This window comes from Capra hircus, chromosome 5, assembly GCF_001704415.2.
Source record: "Capra hircus breed San Clemente chromosome 5, ASM170441v1, whole genome shotgun sequence".
In the NCBI taxonomy this organism is placed as follows: Eukaryota; Metazoa; Chordata; class Mammalia; order Artiodactyla; family Bovidae; genus Capra; species Capra hircus.
Window position 1 is genome coordinate 63,049,791 of NC_030812.1, and position 25,651 is coordinate 63,075,441.

The 25,651-nt window shown below is 40.8% G+C and overlaps 1 protein-coding gene across 2 annotated transcripts in view; it reads left to right on the forward strand.

The window, feature by feature from the left end:
• The window catches only part of NR1H4 (nuclear receptor subfamily 1 group H member 4), an 80,052-nt gene continuing 71,132 nt past the window's right edge, over positions 16,732-25,651 (forward strand). For both annotated transcript variants that reach the window (XM_018048151.1, XM_018048152.1), the window contains exon 1: positions 16,732-16,838. The gene's annotated coding sequence lies outside the window, so the exon portion shown is untranslated. The remainder of the gene's footprint in view (positions 16,839-25,651) is intronic.

A 25,651-nucleotide genomic window follows, 5' to 3' on the forward strand; every position in this document is an offset into this window, starting at 1 on the left:
TACCAAAGTGATTCATAGAGATTAGTGTTTAGAACTTAATTTTTAAAATAAATTAAGAAGCAATGTTAGCAAAACAGGTATTCAGTACTCATAGAGAATAATAGAATCACAAAGAAAAGTGGAAATTTCTAAAATTTTTGTTCAGAGAGAGAGAATGGGAGGAAGTAGCATCAGTGAAATTAAACTCAGTAATTAGATCCTAATGAGTAATGATCTAGCTTTCTCTATAAAATAATGCTTGGCCCTGTTCTGGTGATAATCTGATTCTCTTTGATAAGCATAGAAGCAGAAAGGGATAATGCTTTGAAAATGGGCTTTGTTGAATAACAAAGCATTCACTCTTTTCAGCTTCATCTATGATATCTGATCCCCAAATCTGATACGGACACATACCCTTCCCTTGCCTGGAAGCAGGAAAGAGGGGGCTGGGCTGACAGCATCTTATGTCTAAGGTAATTCATCATTCTGCAGTGAGATGTGTCTCCTTAAATTGTCACCTTGTATTATATCCTCCCAATATAATGGATGATGATGAATCATTGTAGTAGTAATATGAGTTTATTTCTGAAACATAAACTCCAGAGATTGGTATAGAGAGTCAGCTCATCTTTTACCTATTGTTTTGGTCCTGCTTGTAAGATACCAGGGCTTCCCTGGTGGCTCAGATGGTAAAAAATCTGCCTGCAATGCAGAAGACCTGGGTTCAATCCCTGGGTAAGACACCAGCCTGAGGGCTTATACCCAAGGGGTGGCACCTGATTAGTTGGGCTGGACCAGGGGAGAAATTTGTCAGACATGTTAAAATCTATGCTCTCAAAAACTAGAGGCTTCTTGGTCCAGGAAGGAATATTTCAGCCACAGAAATACCACTGAGGTTTTAGATCTAGAAATGAGCAGGTTTAAATCTCAGGCCAAAACTCAAGAGTGTGAAAAATAGTTCTGTTTCCCATTTTGCCAAGTCACCAAGGAATTAAATTTTGGTCATTATTGACCCTCTGCCTGGCTTTGTGTCAAGTTCTCACACATAAAGCTCCTGCAACCATGGGGCATCACCCACAGTGCTGACTGTTGAGCTGGCCTTTGTCCCAGCCTGTGGGGGCTCTGCAGCTCAGTCGCTTCTGTGCTACACTCAGGGCACCCAATTCTTTGGCAGTGTTTGGAACTATTCTACACAGCCATCCCTCCAGAGGGGAAGTTGTTAGAAATGTGATTTTGAGGAACATGGCTGACGGTGGAACATTTTACAGTCAAAGCAAGTAGAATGAAAAGTCTAATATTTATTCCAGAAAAGTTAGAATTTCATTATTAAACTGTGTATATAAAACTATTGATAAAGCATTTGGGATGTTTGCTTGAATCAAAGAGACCTTCAGGGACCATCCCAAGAAACTGTCTAAATCATTTAAGACCTTGTTTAATAGACACCATTTTACCATAAAGGACAAAGCTGCAATTTATTCAGAACTTACTCTGTGTTAGGCCCTGTTCTATTTTTTTACACACAGGATCTCTTAATCTTTACAGCAACTTTGTGAGGGTGATATTATTGATACTACCAATAGCTCAGGATGAAGACTCTGGGAAGCAGAGAACATGACTGATTCAAATCCAGGTGGATTTGTGCAGCACCAGCTCAATTTAGAGGGAGGGATACTGTATTCTCCCTCAAAATCTTTTAGGAACTTTATATTTTTCTGATGGAAAGTTTTCCTCTGAATCTCATTTAAATTGCTCATGCTGCAGTCGAAGCCCTTTTTCTCTTTGTCTCCTTTGTGACTGCAGAGAACAGCTGGTCACCATCCCACTGACAATGCAATGATGCGTCGTTCAAGGAGGGGACAGTAATTGTCCTCCTTCAGAACTGACAATCTCAGCTTCTTGAACTGTTTTCCCTTGGCCCTATTTTCCCCCAAACCTTCAATTACATCTTTGTTTCTTGCCCAGTCTTTTGAGGACGGCTCCACAAATTAACTCCTCACCAGCACTAGATGTGGGACAGGGCGAGGTTCAGGCAGTTTGAGTTTATGTTCTTCTGAGTTTCCTTAAAATGAGCATCACTGGGCTGATTCTAATCTGCAGTCAGCCTCAGGGGCCCCTTGGAATCCCTCCTTGGATCCCTCTAAATGCAGGTCTTAGCTTCCTAATCATCTGCTAGGGTGACCTTCACCTCATTTTTGTTAAAATTTTTCATGTCTCCATATCTCTGCCTCTTCCCTTAAAATGCCCTTCCCCCACTCTTCAAATATCCTCACAACTTCCTTATCTTCAAAGGCTCTGCTCAAAGACCTCCCCCTGATGATCAGGAGAATAGACTCTCATCCACCTCCAGCCAGCCACATACCTTTTCTATTTTTCTCTAAGGTCTTTTGACTTTCTGCTCAGAATATCTATGTCCACATCATATCATTCATTTAAAAAAATGATTGGCAGTTTTATTTTTAAAATAGGCAGTGCATGCAAATAGGATTCAATCCAAAATGTACGGAAGGCACACACTACAAATATTTTCCCTAATACTTTGTCCCTGCAGAGGCAAGCAGTTAGTGTTATCAGTCTCATATGTATTTAATATAATTCTAGACATAGCCTATGTATCCAGTTTTCAATTTTACATATGTATTTAACAGTGAACACATTTTTCTGTACTTTCTTTTCAGTTAGTAATATAGCTTGGATGCTGTTCCATTATAAGCTTCTTTATCTTCTTTGGGACTGTGTAATATTCTCTTCCATGGCTATACAGTAATTGACTTCACCAATCCCTGGTAAAGGACATTTGGTTTTACGAGGAGAGGCTTTAGAATCAGACTGCCTTGATAAAATTCTTCTCATTTCTTATTAGTTATATGACCTTGGGGGAATTACAGTAGTGCTTTCTTCACAGACTTCCCTCATGGCCCAAATGGTACAGAAACTGCCTGTAATGGAGGAGACTCAGGTTTGATCCCTGGGTAAGGATTATCCCCTGGAGTAGGAAATGGAAACCCACTCTAGTATTCTTGCCTGGGAAATCCAATGGACAGAGGAGCCTGGCAGGCTACAGTTCATGGGGTCACAAAGAGTCAGACACAGCTGAGGGACTAACACTTCTTCCTAGGGTTGCTGAGGATTAAATATGTTAATCAATGTAAAGTATATATAATATTGTGTGGCACATAGTAAGCTCTTAATAAATGTTAGTTTTTGCTTGGATTATTTCCCAAATTTTGCTAGTGCATTCTATGCTGAAGTAAATAACCTTGAACATAGAAGTGATATCCAGATATTTAGCAACACTTATAGCACCAGCACTGACCAATCAGAATGAGGTTGGCCATAGTGCTGAGCATGATCCTGGAGCCCCTGCAGTACCATACATTATATCTTGAGTTACTGGGTCTCGGCTCAGGTCGGTACTTACCAATGAGTAATGCAGGAGATCTGGGTTTGATTCCTGGGTCAGGAAGATCCCCTGGAGAAGGGGATGGCTACCCACTGCGGTATTCATTCCTGGAGAATTCCATGGACAGAGGAGACTGTGGATTGTAGTCCATGAGATTGCAATGATTTGGACACAACTGAGTGGCTAACACTTTACTTTCTTTTTCAAGCAACAATTTTAACATTTTAACAATCAGTACAGCAGTTCTGGAGCATACAGATGAATTTAGTTCCCATGCATCATTTCACACATCTGTGCGTATATCTTTTAGAATAAATTCCTTAAAGTGGAATTGCTAGGTAAAAGTTCATGTACACTTGCAATTTGTCCTTCTTAGAGATTATACCAGTTTACATCCCTATCAACAATAGATGAAAGGGCTTACCCTCACTGGCACAATATGTTAGTGAATTTCTTTTTATCTTTGCTCATCTGATGGGTGAAAAATGATATCTCAGTGTGGTTTTAATTTGCATTTCTTTTATTATGATTGATTTTGGATATCTTTTTATATGCTTATTGGTCATTTGTATCCTTTTTGTTTCATCTTTTCCTGCACTTTACCCATTCTTCTTTGGTGTTGTTGATCATTTTCTTACAAGAACTCTACATATATATCATATTACATTCATTCTTTTACTTAACCATTGTAATAAAGAATAAAAAGTGCTTTGAGATGGGTGTGCCTGGGATGCTTTTGGAGCACAGGGGAGAGAGAACATTCATGTAGACTATGTCTGATTAGGAATCTGCAAAGGATGTACAAAGCCTTTGAGTAACACATGCTTAGATGCGTGTCCTTTGTGTAAAGACTGGTGTTTTAAATACTTGGTTGACTCCTGTGTTTCAGACTCATTTCTAAGAAAATCAGCATTATGATTCCATCATATCTGATTCTGCTCCATGGTTATGACTTATATCTGGCAAACAGAACAGGAATAGAGTAGATGCCTCACCGCTACTCCAAAAGCATACTTTCTGATAGTAAGTAGCTTTGTCTCTGTTGAAGACAGCTTACCATTGAACTATCATCTAAATTTCCCAAATGGATAGAGATATTTCCAGATATAAAATGGGCCATATCCCCAAATGTCATCCTCTGTTCTATCTATTAACAATCTTTTTTCAGCAACTTTTGGGTTTTAGATGCAGGTTGGACATAATATAGTGCTCAGGCCCAAAAATGACCTTCATCTTTCTATTATATCTTTTATTTCCCTTATTGAGAACCTGCTGTGAATGTTTCATATCTAATTAACCCATTTAGCAGCACATGGCATCAAATGGGTCATCCTATTTTAAGACCTTTTTTTTTAATGAGTTGAATGCAGTTTGGACAATCCACTCCAGCTGGGGCTGAAACAATGGAACACAAGCCTTGGATAGAACAGAAGTTCTAAACAGTTTTTCTTCTGTGTTGTTCTAGTGCATAGCAGACTTTTGAATTCCTGTGTCATAAACCCTCTAAGCAGCTCGTACTTGATCCCCGGAGGTACAGAGTCACTGCTTCGGCTCTTAGCAGTGCCAAAGAAAATAATTCCACTTTTTATCAGGAAGGCTGTTATCTGAATTAATCCACTGGACTTTGTGGGGCTCAGTGGAAAATGGAAATAGAAAGACCTTTGTTGAAAAACTAAGAATTTCAACATAATGGCAGCACAATGTTAAATCGAACATATGGTCTTCTAAGTGAGGGATCCTGTGTGACTGAACAGGTCACATGCTCATGAAGCAGCCCTGCGAATGGGTTGCAGAAAACTGCAATATATCAGCCTCACACAGCTGATCCCTTCATCAGACCCTTGGCAGCACAGATGTGGAAGGAACCTTGGCTGTCCTCTTGTTGAACGTCCTTGTCTTCCAGGTAGGGAAACAGGCATGGAGAGATTGAGTTAAGATCCAGGCAGAGCTGGGTAGAAGCAGAGTCAGATCTATAACCAAAGATATAATGTGACTCAAATATATGGACAAGAGAGGTTCAGCTTACTTATCACACCCTTTGAAACTGATCATTTCTCCCATTCTAAAACCATGTCTTAGGTTATGTGTACCTTTGAGAGTTTTGTCACATTTCTACCAATACTTTTCCAACAAAGAGAGTAAATGGGATATGTGTCCTTTCTCTTTGCCCTTGGCTTCCTGCCCCACCAAATTATGTCCAGAATCCAAGTCCATGGGCACTGATTCAATGATCTTTTGACTGATCACATGCTTTTAAAACTTTCTTAACTCTGACCTTGGGACTTCCCTGAAAGTCTGGTAGTTAAGACTCTGCACTTCCTATGCAGGAGGCAAGGCATCCTTGTTTGGGGAGCTAAGATCTTCTGTGCCGCAGAGACAAAACAAAATGAGAAATCAACTGTCAAAAATTATAAATGAGTACTTATATAATATTGGGGATGAAAGTGTCTTTCTAAGATTAACACCAGAAGCATCAGCATTAAGAAAAAGACTGATACATTTTACTTTGCAAAAACTAAAAAAAGAATTTCGTATGTTAAAGGCATCCATAATATCAGTCCTCTGTCAGATACATGTATTAAGTATTATCTCACAATCTAAAATAAATGTGAATAAATAAGCAAATAAACTTTGACCTTACAGCTGTGTTATACTGAACTCTAGGCTGCAACAAAACATGTATACATAAGTGATACAGCTCCCTTAAGCAGTACTTACCTTTCTGCTTGCCAAGGAAATATTTGCTATGCTATTTAAAAATGCTATTTCTTTGAAACAAACAAATGCTGGTCATGACCTACTAAACTGATTTTGGGAACAACAGTGGGTTATATTGTGCAGTTCAAAAACCTTGCTTGAATCTCCATGTTGATTCTCTACTGGGAGGGGTAGAGGCATTCTCTACCAGTAAGGACTGGAGGCATCTCACAGAAATGCTCTTCTGGAAAAAAGAATCACCAAGGCCCCCATGTGCTGCAAAAGGGCAAGAAATAGACACATTTGGTTCCTACTAGGGGGATAAAAATTGGCACGACCTTTCTGAAGGCAGTTGAAAGTGTGATCACTCTGACCTAGTAATTCCGCCTCTAGAAAACAAGCGCAAGGATATAATCACAGATGTAGCCAAATTTAACTACCAAGGATGATCACTGCAATATGATTTATAATGGAGGGAAATTAGAAATAATTCAAAGGTTCAGAGGTAGGGGTTTAGTCAAATGAGGGCATATGTCTATGAATTCATTAGTATCGGTTCAGTTCAGTCGCTCAGTCGTGTCTGACTTTTTGCTACCGCATGAATCGCAGCACGCCAGGCCTCCCTGTCCATCACCAACTCTCTGAGTTCACTCAGACTCACGTCCATCAAGTCAGTGATGCCATCCAGCCATCTCACCCTCTGTCATCCCCTTCTCCTCCCACCCCCAATCCCTCCCAACATCAGAGTCTTTTCCAATGAGTCAACTCTTCGCATGAGGTGGCCAAAGTACTGGAGTTTCCAGCTTCAGCATCATTCCCTCCAAAGAAATCCCAGGGCTGATCTTCAGAATGGACTGGTTGTATCTCCTTGCAGTCCAAGGGAATCTCAAGTCTTCTCCAACACCACAGTTCAAAAACATCAATTCTCTGGTGCTCAGCTTTCTTCCCAGTCCAACTCTCACATCCATATATGACCACTGGAAAAACCATAGCCTTGACTAGACGGACCTTTGTTGGCAAAGAAATGTCTTTGCTTTTCAATATGCTATCTAGGTTGGTCATAACTTTTCTTTCAAGGAGTAAACGTCTTTTCATTTCATGGTTGCAATCACCATCTGCAGTGATTTTGGAGCCCCCAAAAATAAAGTCTGACACTGTTTCCACTGTTTCCCCATCTATTTGCCATGAAGTGATGGGACCAGATGCCATGATCTTCGTTTTCTGAATGTTGAGCTTTAAGCCAACTTTTTCACTCTCCTCTTTCACTTTCATCAAGAAGCTTTTTAGTTCCTCTTCGCTTTCTGCCATAAGGGTGGTGTCATCTGCATATCTGAGGTTATTGACATTTCTCCGAGCAATCTTGATTCCAGCTTGTGCTTCTTCCAGTCCAGCATTTCTCATGATGTACTCTGCATAGAAGTTAAACAAGCAGGGTGACAATATACAGCCTTGACATACTCCTTTTCCTATTTGAAACCAATCTGTTTTTCCATGTCCAGTTCTAACTGTTGCTTCCTGACCTGCATACAGATTTCTCAAGAGGCAGGTCAGGTGGTCTGGTATTTCCATCTCTTTCAAAATTTTCCACAGTTTATTGTGATTGACACAGTCAAAGGCTTTGGCATAGTCAATAAAGCAGAAGTAGATGTTTTTCTGGAACTCTCTTGCTTTTTCATGATCCAGCAGATGTTTGCAATTTGATCTCTGGTTCCTCTGCCTTTTCTAAAACCAGCTTGAACATCTGGAAGTTCACAGTTCATGTATTGCTGAAGCCTGGCTTGGAGAATTTTGAGCATTACTTTACTAGCATGTGAGATGAGTGCAATAGTGCGGTAGTTTGAGCATTCTTTGGCATTTTCTTTCCTTGAGATTGGAATGGAAACTGACCTTTTCCTGTCCTGTGGCCACTGCTGAGGTTTCCAAATTTGCTGGCATATTGAGTGCAGCACTTTGACAGCATCATCTTTCTGGATTTGAAGTAGCTCCACTGGAATTCCATCACCTCCACTAGCTTTGTTCATAGTGATGCTTTCTAAGGCCCACTTGACTTCACACTCCAGGATGTCTGGCTCTAGGTGAGTGATCACACCATCGTGATTATCTGGGTCGTGAAGATCTTTTTTGTACAGTTCTTCCATGTATTCTTGCCACCTCTTCCTAATATCTTCTGCTTCTCTTAGGTCCATACCATGTCTGTCCTTTTTTGAGCTCATCTTTGCATGAAATGTTCCCTTGGTATCTCTAATTTTTTTGAAGAGATCTCTAGTCTTTCCTATTCTGTTGATTTCCTCTATTTCTTTGCATTGATCACTGAGGAAGGCTTTCTTATCTCTTCTTGCTATTCTTTGGAACTCTGCATTCAGATGCTTATATATTTCCTTTTCTCCTTTGCTTTTCGCTTCTCTTCTTTTCACAGCTATTTGTAAGGCCTCCCCAGACAGCCATTTTGCTTTTTTACATTTCTTTTCCATGGGGATGGTCTTGATCCCTGTCTCCTGTACAGTGTCACGAACCTCATTCCATAGTTCATCAGGCACTCTATCTATCAGATCTAGGCCCTTAAATCTATTTATCACTTCCACTGTATAATCATAAGGGATTTGATTTAGGTCATACCTGAATGGTCTAGCGGTTTTCCCTACTTTCTTCAATTTAAGTCTGAATTTGGCAATAAGGAGTTCATGATCTGAGCCACAGTCAGCTCCTGGTCTTGTTTTTGCTGACTGTATAGAGCTTCTCCGTCTTTGGCTGCAAAGAATATAATCAATCTGATTTCAGTGTTGACCATCTGGTGATGTCCATGTGTAGAGTCTTCTCTTGTGTTGTTGGAAGAGGGTGTTTGCTATGACCAGTGCATTTTCTTGGCAAAACTCTATCTTTGCCCTGCTTCATTCTGCATTCCAAGGCCAAATTTGCCTGTTACTCCAGGTGTTTCTTGACTTCCTACTTTTGCAGCCCTACGCCCAAGCCAGGGGCGGCAGCTGGGAGGAGCAACCCCACGTCCAAGGAGTGGTGGCTGCGCGGGCACAGGAGGGCCTAGAGGAGTCATCCCTCATTGAAGGTCAGGAAGGGCAGCGGTGAGGAGATACCCCTCATCCAAGGTAAGGAGCAGTGCCTGCGCTTTGCTGGAGCAGCCGTGAAGAAATACCCCATGCCCAAGATAAGAGAAACCCAAGTAAGATGGTAGGTGTTGCAAGAGAGCAACAGAGGGCAGACACACTGAAACCATACTCCCAGAAAACTAGCCAATCTAATCACACCAGGATCACAGCCTTGTCTAACTCAATGAAACTAAGTCATGCCCGCGGGGCAACCCAAGACGGGTGGGTCATGGTGGAGAGGTCTGACAGAATGTAGTCCACTGGAGAAGGGAATGGCAAACCACTTCAGTATTCTTGCCTTGAGAACCCCATGAACAGTATGAAAAGGCAAAATGATAGGATATTGAAAGAGGAACTACCCAGGTCAGTAGGTACCCAATATGCTACTGGAGATCAGTGGAGAAATAACTCCAGAAAGAATGAAGGGATGGAGCCAAAGCAAAAACAATACCCAGCTGTGGATGTGACTGGTGATAGAAGCAAGGTCTGATGCTGTAAAAAGCAGTATTGCATAGGAACCTGGAATGTCAGGTCCATGAATCAAGGCAAATTGGAAGTGGTCAAACAGGAGATGGCAAGAGTGAATGTTGACATTCTAGGAATCAGCGAACTAAAATGGACTGGAATGGGTGAATTTAACTCAGATGACCATTATATCTACTACTGCGGGCAGAAATCCCTCAGAAGAAATGGAGTAGCCATCATGGTCAGTAAAAGAGTCCGAAATGCAGTACTTGGATGCAATCTCAAAAACGACAGAATGATCTCTGTTCGTTTCCAAGGCAAACCATTCAATATCACAGTAATCCAAGTCTATGCCCCAACCAGTAACACTGAAGAAGCTGAAGTTGAACAGTTCTATGAAGACCTACAAGACCTTTTAGAACAGGATTAGTTAGAAGGTTCTTAAGAAGGAGAAACATGTCCTGGAGAAGGATACATTGTTATATAGTTTAAGATGAGTTGTTTTGTTGTATAATCATCACCTCTGGGATTAAAGAAAGTTAGTCTTAAAGATTGTTGTCATAACAACTCAGAGTTTAAGAAAAAACATCTATGTGACTAAGACAAAGCAATGTAGAATAAAACGTTTGTTCCTTTCTCCTCCTAAGGGCACCGGACTCTTTATCAACCTATCTAACAATTAACTCTCTCATTACCAAGGAAAAGACATTATTCAAGGCTGTAAAGACCATTGCAGATGCAACTTTCTGATAGGTACAATGTTGGAGCAGAGATTAATGCTCACAGGTAAGCCTGGGTCATTAGGAAAAGAGGCCAGCATCAATGATCCAAGCCCTTCCTTCCTTTCCTTCTGTGCATTTTAGTGTCCGTCTGTGGAGTTGAGTGCCCTGGCTCTGTTCTCTGTGGTGATCACCCAGGCCTCCTAGGCTGGGTTTCACCTTGGCTGCCCAAGTATTCAAAGTTCACCTATTCTACTTCCCATTTACCTCAGGATATCTTATAGTCCCTGATCTGGGGTGAACTCAATCATTAGAGTTGGGAGTGGGGGTGGGTTTTTCAAAAAACAGAAGAATCCTGGAGAACCTAAGGAAGTCAACACATTAACCAAGAAAACACTATCAATGAATGGAGAGTTGGGTTTGTTTGTTTGTTTGTTTGTTTTTGGCAGAATGGCTTTTCTACTATATACTTAATACTGTACAAAAGTTGGTCACTGTCAATATATTTAATGACTTCCTTCATTTGTATTCTATTTAGCAACTAACTAAAATAAGCCAGTATTGAGAAGCACTTCATAGAACAAATATTTTGATTTCACTTTGCTTGGATTGATTGTAGAACAAAATATAGGAGAAAATATAGCAGTTTTGGAGAAAAGAACTTAAACTTAAAGCCCAGCTTCCTTGCTTTCATGAGCCATTGAATGTCTAAGTCTTACTTTTCTCATTTAAAAAATGAAGATAATACTTCCTAGCTCCTAAATTGCATGGCAACCCATTCCAGTACTCTTGCCTGGAAAATCCCATGGGCGGAGGAGCCTCGTAGGCTGCAGTCCATGGGGTCGCTGAGGGTTGGACATGACTGAGCGACTTCACTTTCACTTTTATGCATCGGAGAAGGAAATGGCAACCCACTCCAGTGTTTCTTGCCTGGAGAATCCCAGGGACGGGGGAGCCTGGTGGGCTGCTATCTCTGGGGTCGCACAGAGTCAGACACGACTGAAGTGACTTAGCAGCAGCAGCAGCAGCAGCTCCTAAATTATGAAGACAACATGTAAGAAAGTCCTCATTCCCCCAATGGTGGACTGAGTCAGCTTGCCCTGGCCCATGAGAACTAGTAGTTTTCAGGTTTTTCTGAACTGGTTGTTAAACACAGCACCTATTAAAAGTTAAATTACATTAACTTATAATTAAAGGCACTTAAAAATCAAGGGTAATATGTACTTAAAACTCTTTACATTCTAACTATTTAAAAATATTTCACAATTATATATGCTCTCGTGGCTATTCAGATCTATTGTATCTGAATGGTGGAAATTCTAAGCAATCGTGTGCCTCTGTACCTCTCTTTCCATCACTGTGTTCAGTCACATCATGCTGATAGCTTGAAATTAGCCAGTGTGAAGACATTCACACCATGGGAATGAACTAAATCTACAAATCTGTACTTCTTTTACTGCTTTGGTAATTGTCTAACACCGTTTCTTGATGCTTTTGTGCTAAGTTGCTTCAGTTGTTTCTGACTCTTTGTGACCCCAAGGACTGTAGCCCGCCTGGCTCCTCTGTCCATGGGATTTCCCAGGCAAAAATACTAGAGTAGGTCGCCGTATCCTTCTCTAAGGGATCTTCCTGATTACACCCACCTCTTTTACATCTCCTACATTGGCAGGCAGATTCCTTACCACTAGTACCATCTGGGAAGCCCCAGTGTTTCTCAACCTCAGCACTATTGACATTTGGGGCTCAACAATCCCTTGTTCCAGAAGGATGTGCTGTGCGCCGTAGGGTTTTTTAGCAGCATCTGTCTTCTCTACCTACTAAATGCAACTAGCACTTCCTCCAAGTTGTGACAACCACTCCTGTCTCCAGATATTGCCAAACAGCCCCTGGTGGGCAAGACTTCCCCCACTTCTTCCCTGTTGAAAGCCGCTGGTCCAAGGGATTGGCGGACTAAGGCTGGAGGATGAAATTTGGCCTATGGAAGTTTTTGTACAGCCTGTGGGCTAAGAAGAGATTTTAAATTTTTTAAAGTTTGAAAAATATGACAGAGACCAGATGTGGCCGCAAAACCTAAAATATTTACTTTTTGGCCCTTTAGAGAAAAAGTTTGCTGACCTTTGGTCTAAGTTGTGGTGTTGTTAATAATGCAGATTATTTACATTGTGAAGAGCACACACGAAACATTGAATAAATTCTCTTCCAGTATTTGAAAACTAGTATTTGATTCAGCAAAAAAGCTGTTCATATCTCTGATGAACTAGTGAATTTCCAACATATGTAGTATTGGAGCCAAAAGAGTATTCACTTTTATGAATGTAATTTGTGTGAGACTAAGAATTTAACAGTACATCATGTGTGTGATATCAGGAAAATAAGTGTATTGGGAAGGAATTAATGGAATGGAATGCAGGTCCATTTGTCAAATCATGCTTGAACTGCAACCATAAATTGGCTACTGATACAAGAGTTCAGCAATATTTTCCTCTTGACATTTCACACTATCACATTCTCATGCCTAGACTAGATCTGAATGATCAAGGTGAAAGGTACTGAGAAGGAAAAAAGGGAGCATTTCAGGATAAGGAAATGTTCTGAGGCACGAGGGAGCTTGGAGAATCCCATTAAGTAAAGAGAACATCAGTGTTTTTCAACTAAGAGTACGGAGGAGCCATGAAGAAATAGGGGTAGTATAGGTGGGGGCAGTGGTGTGCTGGGAAGTATTTAACAACCAGCTCTCAGGGCAGGGGGTACACACACACATACTCACACATATATTCCCAGGTACATATACACTCACAAGTTTATTTAAAATTTTTCTGATATAACAGTTGTCTAACTTGTTTTTACAAATAATAAAAAAATATAAATTTATATATGTATATACAATTGTATATATATATGTGTGTATATATGTGTGTACATATATATGTATATATAATTGTATATATATGTATATACAATTGTATATAGGTATATATACATATACAAATTTATATTTTTTTATTATTTGTAAATATATACAATTGTATATATGTATATATACAGTTTCAGGTAGTCAATTGATTCTCACAGAATTCTTTCAGCCTTCACCTTCCAGTGCTGATGAAGAGAGTGAAGCCATGACAAAGGCTTTCATCATCTAAGAAGAATTTGTCTGGGAGTCATGCAGGAACCCTTTGGGCAGCCCAGAGCTGCAGAGCCCACTGTGTGTCATGGGAAAGACTCTTCAAATTGGCAGGGCAGTGTTTACCAATGCTGGGCTTTCCCTCTTCCTGGTAATAAAGGGTAGAGGTGGTATGCTTCAAGATAGAAGAAGCCCATAGGGGTAGGGAGTCTGAGCCTGCAGGACCTACAGATACTATTTAATAAGAGAAGTAAAATACAGCTTTCCTAATAGATTTGAGTGTAGGCCTTCCACCAAGTTTTTTCCATAGTTTGCTGTGATCCACACAGTCAAAGGCTTTGGTTTAGTCAACAAAGCAGAAGTAGATGTTTTTCTGGAATTCTTGTGCTTTTTCGATGATCCAGTGGATGTTGGCAATTTGTCCTCTGGTTCCTCTGCCTTTTCTAAATCTACCTTGAACATCTGGAAGTTCATAGTTCATGTACTATTGAATCCTGGCTTGGAGAATTTTGAGCATTACTTTGCTAGCATGTGAGATGAGTGTAATTGTGCAGCAGTTTGAAGACTTTCTTTGGGATTGAAATGAAAACTGACCTTTTCCTGTCCTGTGGCCACTGCTGAGGTTTCCAAATTTGCTGGCACATTGAGTGCAGCACTTTGACAGCATCATCTTTTAGGATTTGAAATAGCTCCACTGGAATTCCATCACCTCCACTAGCTTTGTTCGTAGTGATGCTTCCTAAGGCCCCCTTGACTTCTGATTCCAGGATGTCTGGCTCTAGGTGAGTGATCACACCATCGTGATTATCTTGGTCGTGAAGATCTTTTTTGTATAGTTCTTCTGTGTATTCTTGCCACCTCTTCTTAATATCTTCTGCTTCTGTTAGGTCCATACCATTTCTGGCCTTCATTGTACCCATCTTTCCATGAAACATTCCCTTAGTATCTCTAATTTTCTTGATGAGATCTCTAGTCTTTCCCATTCTATTGTTTTCCTCTACTTATTTGCATTGATCACTGAGGGAGGCTTTCTTATCTCTCCTTGCTGTTCTTTGGAACTCTGCATTCAAATGGGTATATCTCATGTTTGGGAATGCATGTAAGAATTAAAGATTTTAAAATTAAAAAAAAAAGGGTATATCTTTCCTTTTCTCCCTTGCCTTTTGCTTCTCTTCTTTTCTCAGCAATTTGTAAGGCCTCCTCAGACAACCATTTTGCCTTTTTGCATTTCTTTTTGTTGCATATGGTCTTGATCACTGCTTCCTATACAATGTCATGATCCTCTGTCCATAGTTCTTTAGGCATTCTGTCTATCATATCTAATCCCTTGAATCTATTTGTCACTTCCACTGTATAATCAAACTGTGGAAAATTCTAAAGAGACGGAAATACCAGACCATCTGATCTGCCTCCTGAGAAATCTATATGCAGGTGAAGAAGCAACAGTTAGAACTGGACATGGAACAACATACTGGTTCCAAATTGGGAAAGGAGTACATCAAGGCTGTATACTGTCACCCTGCTTATTTAACTTATATGCAGAGTACATCATGAAAAATGCTGGGCTGGAAGAAGCACAAGCTGGAATCAAGATTGCCGGGAGAAATATCAATCACCTCAAATACGCAGATGACACCACCCTTATGGCAGAAAGTGAAGAAGAACTAAATAGCCTCTTGATGAAAGTGAAAGAGGAAAGAGAAAAAAGTTGGTGTAAAACTCACCATTCAGAAAATGAAGATCATTCAGAAAATTAAAAATTGGTCCCATCATTTCTGGCAAATAGATGGGGAAATAATGGAAACAGTGAGAAACTTTATTTTGGGGGGCTCCAAAATCAGTGCAGATGGTGACTGCAGCCATGAAATTAAAAGATGCTTGCTCCTTGGCAGAAAACCTATGACCAACCTAGACAGCATATTAAAAAGCAGAGACATTGCTTTGCCAACAAAGGTCCATCTGGTCAAGGCTATGGTTTTTCCAGTAGTCGTGTATGGATGTGAGAGTTGGGCTATAAAGAAAGCTAAGTGCTGAAGAATTGATGCTTTTGACCTGTGGTATTGGATAAGACTCTTGAGAGTCCCCTGGACTGCATGGAGATCAAACCAGTCAGTCCTAAAGGAAATCAACCCTGAATATTCATTGGAAAAACTGATGCTGAAGTTGAAGCTCCATTACTTTGACCATCTGATGCAAAGAGCCAACTCATTAGAGAAGATTGATCCTGGGAAAGATTGAAGGCAGGAGAAGTGGACAACAGAGGACAAGATGGTTGGATGGCATCACCAACTCCATGACGTGAGTTTGAGTAAGCTCTGGGAGATGGTGAAAGACAGGGAAACCTGGCATGGTGCAGTCCATGGGGTCGCAGAGTTGGACATGACTGAGCGACTGAATAACAACAACAAAATGTATTGGGTGCTTCCTCTCTGTCAGGCACTTTTATAAACATTGTATGCATTTTAAACTATGCATGTAATTCTCACCACCACACATAGGACAGTTACACCATCCTCATTTCATAGACAAGGAAACCAAGACTCAGAAATGCTGAGTGTCTTTCCTGAGGTTGTGGCAGATGAGTAGGTATCTCAGCAGGGCCCCACAATTTACGCTGCTGTGCAATTCAGAAACCAGAAGAGAAGAGTTAGAAGAGATAGAGGCCAAGCAACACTGTTCAAAAGGGAAGTGGTGGTAGGCCTGAATCAGCAGAGGAGCACAGTGGGTTGGAAATAGGAGACATTAGAAAGAGGAAATCTGCATTAATCTGTTACTTCTTGATACAGAAAGCCTGGGAGAGGGAGAGTCGAAAAGGTTCAGAGTTGCTAACTCCAGTCCCTTGTAGGTGGTAGAGCTATTGAAAGCAGTTGGAGAGAGAGAGTGAATATGACAATTCAGTTTTAGATGTTGTGTGCAAAAATCGGGGTACCTGGGACCCTTAAAACACAGCCTGTGGAGAAGCGTTTTCAAAGGCGTCAGGGCGTGCCTCCGCTTTGTTACAGTCCCCATCCAGGGGCTTTGGGAGTTTGTCCTGGGAATCTCGAGCATGTCCCAAGGTTCCTTTCTCTGTTTATATCATTTAGCAGGGAAAGGATTGTTAATGACTAATCTCTGTCCATGAGGCACAGAGCCAAGGCAGAGATGCTGCTGCTAGGCGGGAAGGCCGCCCGTGACTGGCCCCGGCTCCTGCTGGAACTCCCTCCTCCTCACCCCACTGTCTCCTGGACTTGCCCCAATGCAAAATCAGATCCTGAGCATTTGTAGCAAAACCACTGCATTTTGGAGAGGAAGATTGGACTCAGAATCCTCCCAGGGCTTTGAAAGTTGACCTCCAGCCTAAGACAATCTCAGTGAGTACCTGATTCCTCTGGGTGTGGGGACGTTGTCATTGAAAGTTTCTCTTTAGCATCAGTAAGTTTGGTCAATGAATGAATTCTCAGTTGGTAGAATTTGATGTGAGATCATGATGGTTTCTAAAAAAGAAAAAAAAATTCTTCAAAACAAAGAAGCAGAAGTCAATGGGTAGTACTTTATTAAAAAGTAAATTGCTTTTCTTACTGAAAAATTATTTTGGAATATCTTTTCAACATTGTGATCACCCAAGAGAATCACTGGAGACTGTAAATTTCAGAAGTGTCTCTGTTCTGATTCTGTAGGCAATCTCGTCTGTATAATGTGCTGTGATTTATCAAATCTTAATGCAAGTTGGGGAATATTACTAATGTCAGAAGATTTCAGATCTAGGACTTGAATGATATTTAAGTTATGCTTGACTGAAAGTTTTCCCTAGGAGAAGAGTAGGTTTCAAAAGCTTTCTGTTTTGAGTCCTACTGCAAACTTTTCTATTGGTTTCCATTTCTCATATTAGTATCAGATGGAAATATTAAAATAAGATGGAAAATATTAGGAAGAACTTTATTACTAAAATTTTCCAAGGTCTGAATCTGCAGATAAAGCATCTCCTTCTCTACATGTTGCCATAGGGAATTAGGAAACTGTGAGTGAAGCCTGGGTCATATTTCTCTCAACTGAGTTTTTGTTTAGAAGGGAGGGGCTGGGGAAAGGGATGCAAAAGACTCATGCTGGATCCTTGGTCTGAGAAACTCACCTGAGCTTTAAAGAAATCTGATGATGTCACTGATGCGGCCTTAGAACCACCTCAGCAGTATCAACAAGGGGAATAGAGACAGCTAATACCAGGTTTTTAGTGTGATTTTTATAAAATGATAGACACCTTTGTCTCTGAGTCTCCCCCGCCCTCCAAATTGTGGACCTGTGCCATTTGCACCGTGGACTTTTCTGTTTTGCTGAGAATGTTGCAATATGGCTGATGCAACTCAAGTTAGCTGATAAAATACTGGCCAGGGATGATGCTTTCATCCTGAGACCCTTCATCAGGCTTTGCAGCATTGTTTTGCACCACACACCTCTGCCCTCTCCCCACCAGTTGGAGAAGCAAAGTAATGTAATCCCTGTCCTTCTTTTTATTTCCACACCTCCAAAATCTGGCCACATGGTGGTGGAACACCCAGTCGTTGTATTTGGAAGTAAAAGAAAAGAACTTTGTGTGCAAGAGTGTGTACACATGTCAGAGGCTTTGTCTAAATTTCCTGTTTCCTTCTCACAATAACCCTGAATGGAAGTTCTTATACTCATTTTACTGATGAGAAAACTGAGGCTCAAAGGGAACAAGTCACCTGTCTGCAATCACACAGTTAGGAAGTAACAGGACGGGCAAGTCTTTTTAACTCAGAAGGTCTCTTCTTGCTACCTCGGTATTGTTGGAGGTTGGGAGAATTTGAAATCTGGAATGATGAGAGGAAAGCAGGTGGACCAGACCACAAATGTTTCATCTCGACAGGGGTGATTTGTTAAGACCTAGCACAATTGTGAAGATTACTAAAACTTCTTAGGGCATTTTCTAATAACTACGCTCAAGCAGGGCAAGTGGCAAGTTATTAGCACTACTTGCTTTAACCCAAAGGTCAGTTTAGGAGAGCTGACTGGACACCTCAGTTATTGTCATCTTAATTAAAGATTCAGTGAACCCTCCCTGGTGTTGTGATCAGGGACTTTCAAAAGGCACTCAGAACTGCTGTGTTTCACAGAAACCTCAGGTTATGAACACCAGGAGAATACATATCACCTTGTGATAGGTTTTGAGAGACTTGCATTGTCATTAGGTTTGTGGATAAAGAAAAGAATGAAGGTTCATGTTCTTTTCTTGATAGGGGGTGTTTTTCCTTCATTTTGTTCAGTCCCATTTTTCTCTTAAATCTTAGCAACATACATCATGAAGGGGCTAAAAGAAATGGGAAGAGTTTTTTTCTTCCCAGGTATTTCTTGTTGCTGTTATGTTTTCTACCAGTGGAAATGTACGAGGCATCACTCTATGTATCCTCAGTCACCCAGCTGCAGGGGAGGCAAAAGTCATCAATACCTAAAAATATCCACCCTCCTCTCTTCTCCTACCTCTCTGTTCTTTCATCCCAATCTGCAGTCCCCTAGACACCTTGCCCTCCACAGTGAGTTATTTTCTCCTTTAGTTTGCCCCTTTCCAATTTGGGCAATAAAGGAATGTCTGCTCTTCTTTTTCTCTTCTTTGCAAACTTGTTTCAGTTCAATGCCAACATAATGCAGCTTGATTGCCAAGGGAAGTATTGTATAAGAAAGAAAGTATTGTACCGGAAAAATATGTTTTCTCTTTGTTAGGTCTAAGAATGACAACAGAGTTCTGGTGACCAAAATTAATAGGTGTAAATATAAAGTTTTATTAATTTTAATTTTTCTGGATAAAAGTCCAAATAAAGCTTTGATATTTCAGTTCCTATTTTAAATAGAAGCAGTGCTAGAGTGAACATTCTTGAGTACCTGTACAAAGTTTTATCCAGGGAAGATACCTAAGAATTAGAATTGTACTTTTATTTTTCAGAATATACTGCTAAAGAGTCCTTCAAAAAGACATAACAACTATGCCCCCACTAGCAGTGTGTGAGAATGTGTATTTCCACACATCTTCTTCAACTTTTAGTATTATTAGACAAAAAAGCGTTGATAATTCAATGGTGGAAATGGTATCTAGTTGTATTAGTTTGCATTCTTCTAATTAATAACTAGCTTCAGATGTTTTTGTATGTTCATCAACCACTTGTATTTCCCTTTTGGTGAATTTCCTCTTTGTATCCTTTGCCAGTTTCTTCCTTGAGTTGTTTATCTTTTCTGTTTTTATTTACAGAAGTTATTAATATGTTGTTTATACTAATTTTTGGCCATTATTTATGTGGTAAACATTTTCTCCCAGTTTATTTCATATATTTAGCTTTGTTTATGGTGTCTTGATTTCTGTCTTCTTGATTTTAATGTAGTCAAATTGATTCTTTTCCTATTTGTTTCTTGTTCAATAAGTCTTTTTTTCCCAATGTTTATGAATTTAATAAAGATCACAAATGTGTTTTTATCCCAATAATGTTTATCATTTTAAAAGTCTTTAATCCACCTGAGACTTAAAATGATATAAGATAGGACTTTTTAATTTTTTGCCCCAAAGGAATCATCATTTTTCTGGCTATTGGGTCTTGAATAGGCCACCTTTCTCCACTGGTTTGAGCTGAGTCCACTCACTACAGCATGAGGACAATATACGGCTGCTTAGAAGACAGCCTGCTGTTTTCCTCCTATGGCCATCCCCTCTGCATGCCTTCCGCTTAGTTTAGTGCCTACTTCTTGGAGATTAAATTCACGAACCAGCCCCCCACCCTCAAAAAGACTTTCTTTTTCTCCTAGTCACATCCATGCTTAATGTCAGTCAGACTCCCACTTAGAATAAATTTGAACTCCTTATCATAGTCAACAGGCCATAGAGAGGTGCTTACTCTCAGACCTCATCTCCTGCACTGCCCCTTTGCTTACTCATCTCCAACCTCACTGGGCTTTCACTGTTCCTCCAGCGCCCCAAGCCAAGGTCCTTAGCACTTGCTGAACACTCTGCCTGGACTGATTTCCGCCTTTTTTGGCTTACTTCTTCCTGTCGTCCACATCTCAGTTCGAATGTCCACTCTCTAGAGAGCTTTTCTAGGATCACCCTCTCTAAAATAGTGCCTAGTTCCCAGATGGAGCTCGTCGTAAAGAAACTGCCTGCCAGTACAGGAGATCTGAGAGACTCAGGTTCGATCCCTGAGATGTGGAAGATCCCTGGAGGAGGGCATGGCAACCACTCTAGTATTCTTGCCTGGAGAATCCCTGGTGGCCTACAGTCCATGGGGTCGCAAAGAGTCAGACATGACTTAATGACTTAGCATGCATGCATGCACACCACTCTATCCCTTATCTCCTTTATTTCCTTGTTATCATCATTGGAAACCTTACTACTTGTTTACTTGCAAATTATCAGGATTTATTTTTTTATTCTCTCATCCATCATTCTATTTCCAAGACCGAGATCAAAACCTCGTACCTGGTGAACAATTAATGAGTACAGAATGAGTGAAGCCTTTGCTTGTGCTCCTGAAGGGACTTGTCCTTACCTCTATTATAGCAGTCCCCATACCATTTTGATTGGGTTGTTGTCCTTATCTGGCTTTTCCACTAAGCCTCTTGAAGGATCACGATTTTTGTTTTTTTCCTGTATCTGTTCAATGCCTGACACAGAGTCAATAAATGTATATTGAATGAATAAATATGTGAGTGAATGAATTCCCTTGGCATTGATATTGGAAGTGGACATTGAAATGCCACTTTAAAAGAGAAAATGTAGTTTTTTTAAGCAAGGGGTCTCTTTTTTAGACCCAGTAAAATAAAAGACAACATGCCATACTGTTCATTTTGGGAGACTGTATCAGTTATCTAGTACTATATAACAAGCTACTGCACAACTTAATGGCTTAAGAAGATAATAACTTATTATTTCTTATAATTTTGTGAGCTGACTAGGTGGCTGTTTGCTGGTTTTTCCTGAGCTCAATCAGGTAACATATCAACTGGAGGGTCAGCTAGGTCTCATTCTCATGAATGGGGCCTTGATGAAGGCTGTTGACTGGGATAATTGAAATGACCCAGTGTCACTGTCCTGGAGCATTTCATTCCTGGCTTCTTCATGGCATGGGGTCTCAGGACAACATCCCAAGAGGATGAAAGTGGAAGTAACAAGGTTCTCTTGAGGTTTACCTTCAGAAGTACAACAATTCTGTCAGTCAGAGCAAGTCATCAAAACAGCTCATTCATTGGTGGGGCTTTACTTATTTCTAAGAATTGCAGAGTTAGCTTTTGATTTAAGATGGCATTGCTCTCATGACACCTATTTGCTAAAGCACTTTGTGGATTTCTTATTAGTCTTTTGGGGACTTACTCCATGCCTGAAAACTTACCTCCATAATTTTTTGAGACAAACTTCTTTCTACTTTGGACACGTCAAGCTACTATGAAATAATGTTGTGAGATAATGCCCTGGAATTCTTAGAAGCTCTTTTACCTGGATGTGAGGGTCTCTTAGGCACCTCCTTATGTTTTTTGAGCTCTCGGCAAAGGATCTTATAGCCACATCCATGATTTGATATTTACTGTGGAATCATTTATTTTGAGACTCTTACATCATATGGAAGAACAAAAGTGTACAATAGTCTTGTTTATCAATCCAGCACATCCTGGACCTCTCGCATGCTAAGTTGCTTCAGTTGTGTTTGACTCTCTGTGACCCTATGGACTATAGCCTGCTAGGCTCCTCTGTCCATAGGATTCTCCAGGCCAGAATACTGGCATGGATAGCCATGCGTGCCTGCAGGATGTCTTCCCGACCCAAGGATCGAACCTGGATCTCCTACACTGGCAGGCAGATTCTTACCACTGAGCCACCAGGGAAGCCCCAAATGCTGTACTGTGCTGTCACTTCAAATCCTGCTTAAAACGAATAGCTCCTTCCCAATTCATCTCTGTCTTCATGTACCTATCATTCACAGCTAAAAACACCTCTTGACACCTTCACCTTACTATTTGGAGTTCTCCTTAATCCCAAAGGGATCCACAGAGGTACTTGGAGGTCAGTGGGGAAAAGGCTCTGCCACTCCTGAAAGCAAACCAGAGCGAAACAAACAAAAACCCACAGGTTCATTAGGAAACTGTGTATCTTCCAAGTTGAACAGTTTTGCCCATGTGTGTGTGTGTGTGTGTGTGTGTGTGTATGTGTGAGTGTGTGAGAGAGAGAGAGGAAGAGACTGCAAACTATGACCTATTCATTTTTCAACTTCCTATAGTAATTCCTCCCCATTCTTCCGATTTCTACCAGTTTCCCCACTGCCCTTTCAGGCTCTGTCCACCTCCCAATCCCAAAGCCAGAGCCATTTGTTTAGCCTCTTAAAAAAAAAAATCATCCCCCTTCTAAGTACCAGTTCTATAGCAGTTATTTATTTCTTCGTAACAACTACCCCAAAGCTTAGTGACTTAATTCCCATATTTCTGTGAGTCAGAGGAGCAGTTCCTCTGATAGTTTTGCCTGGGCTCACTCAAGTGACTTTTTCTGATAGACAATCAGAAGGTCCAAGATGGCCTCACACAGGTCTGGTGTCCTGGTGTGACTGTCAAGTGTGACAGCTTGGATAGCTGAGTTCTGTCTCCGTTAGGTTTTATATCTGGGGCATCTACAAATAATGTGACAGCTTCCCGGCAGCATTCTTAGACTAAGGGAACAGAAGCGTAAATGCCTCTTAAGGGCAAGCTCAGAAGTCTCACAACATCACTTCCACCATTCTACTGATCAAGGAAGTTACCAGACCAGTTCAGGTTCAAGGGCTGTGGAAATAGCCTTCACCTATTGATGTGTAGTGGCAAACCCTCATTGCAAAAGAGCATATGGAATATGAGAGGCCGAGGTGGCCACTTTTACAAATAACGAATGATTTATGTAAATAATAGGTGGGATGAGGTGGGAAGTGAGAGGGAGTTTCAAGAGAGGGGCCATACGTATACCTATGGCTGATTCATGCTGATATATGGCAGGCAGAAACCAACATAGTAGTATAAAGCAATTATCCTCTAATTACAAATAAATTGATTTAAAAAGTAATAGTCATAAAATTTCAGAAGATCTAATGAACTATTTGAAAAGAAGAAGACAAGTCAGTCATGGAGAAAGAGTAACTTTCTCCATCATCTTGACCATTTTGACTATAGCAGATAATGGGAAGAAACTCCCCTGACTATTAAGAATGAATGTTGCTGCTGCTGCTAATAAGTCGTGTCAGCCGTGTCCAACTCTGTGCAACCCCATAGATGGCAGCCCACCAGGCTCCCCTATCCCTGGGATTCTCCAAGCAAGAACACTGGAGTGGGTTGCCATTTCCTTCTCCAATGCATGAAAGTGAAAAGTAAAAGTGAAGTCACTTAGTCGTGTCTGACTCTTCTCGACCCCATGGACTGCAGCCTACTGAATGAATGTTAAGTAGACCAAAAACTATTCCTGGTAGCTCTCAAGGAAGAGAAATTAACTAAGTAAGCTTTGGGAGGATGATTAAAATTATTTCCTGGGGTGGTCAGTCCATGTATAAAATGTAGGGGATCACTGCTTAAGAGATTTCCAACAAGAATGGATTTTTGCACCACTAATTAAGACTACATTGTGGGGAAGCAGCCTTAGTTGTCAGGTTTTTTGTGTGACTGAAAAAAAAGTCCTTCTTCAGCTCTTGCATGTGTTGTTATCCTACACCTGTATTTACTGTTGATTCTGTGGCCAAAATAAGACTGATTCGAAAAATGGTTATCTGGTGAGATATATTATTCATTTATTGTCTATGTGTTTAGTTCACTTATTCATCTGCTCATCAGTCAACAAATAATTAATTGTGTATCTAATGTGTACTTGGCCACAGGCTAGGGACTGGAGATCCAGAGTGAGCTCTCCTAGAGCTGATGGTCCAGTAGGGGTGTGTGTGAGCATGCATGCTAAGTTGCTTCAGTCATGTCTGCCTCTTTGCAACCCTAGGGACAGTAGCCCGCCAGGCTCCTCTGTCCATGGGGTTCCCCAGGCAAGAATATTGGAGTGGTTGTCATGCCCTCCTCCAGGAAGAGGATCTTCTCTACCCAGGGATCAAACCCAAATCTCTTCCAGCTCCTGCATTGGTAGGCAGGCTCTTTACCACTAGTACCACCTGGGAAGCCCCCAGTGGGGTGACCGACAGCCAAATCACCACAAAAAGAAAGGGAGGATTACAACTGGAGGCATGCTCCAAGAGGTACCCAGTGCTATGATAGTTTGCTGGAGATCAGTCCTGGTCAAGGTTGAAAAGGAGGCCTAGAACTAGAATAAGACAAATGAGATGCTTAGGGTACAAAATTTAGAGTCCTGACTCTCAAGTTCATGGCCCTGGGGGCCTTTATTCCAGGTGCCTCTTTTACACTTAGTTGAAAATAAAGGTCAGTCACTCTTTGAGCCCTATTGTATAACCTCCAAAGCACAGAAGCTCAGAAGTAGAGGTCTGGTTGACTCAAAAATATTTTTATTGTACAGCACCTGAAGGAAGTGTACCTTTACATGGTGACTTTATTTTTTATTGTTTAAAAGCGTATTTATTTTTTGTTTATTTATCTATTTGACTGTGCTGAGTCTTAGTTGTGGCATGCAGGATCTTTATTTGTGACGTACAACTCTTTGTTGCAGCATGTGGGATCTAGTTCCTTGATCAGGGATTGAACCCAGGCCCTCTGCATTGGGAGCTCAGAGTCTTAGCCACTGGATCACCAGGAAGTCCCTAAATGAAGACTTTAGAAACAGCAAAGAAGTTTGAAAAGAGGCAAAATAATATGACAGGCAAACTTTGTAGAGGCTTACTTAATTGTGCATATAAACAGCTAATGTTGAAATGTTTTAGGCAGAACTGACCTTGCAGAAGTGCCAGATCACCCTCACTGAGCACTGGTGAGTAGTTAATGACAGTCTCAGTGGGAGAGTCGCATGAGAAAACATGAATTTAGAGTTAGATGGTGGGTTTACATCCCCACTCTGGTTCTTACAAGTGGCGTGACCTTGGAAAGTTTGCTTAATCTCTTTGAGCTTCAGTTTTCTCATTTATTAAGTGTATATATTATTACCTACTTGGTTTATTACAGATCAAATGAGATAACATAGCATGAAAGCTGCCGCATAATAAGTACTCATAAAATAGTAGATATTATTTTA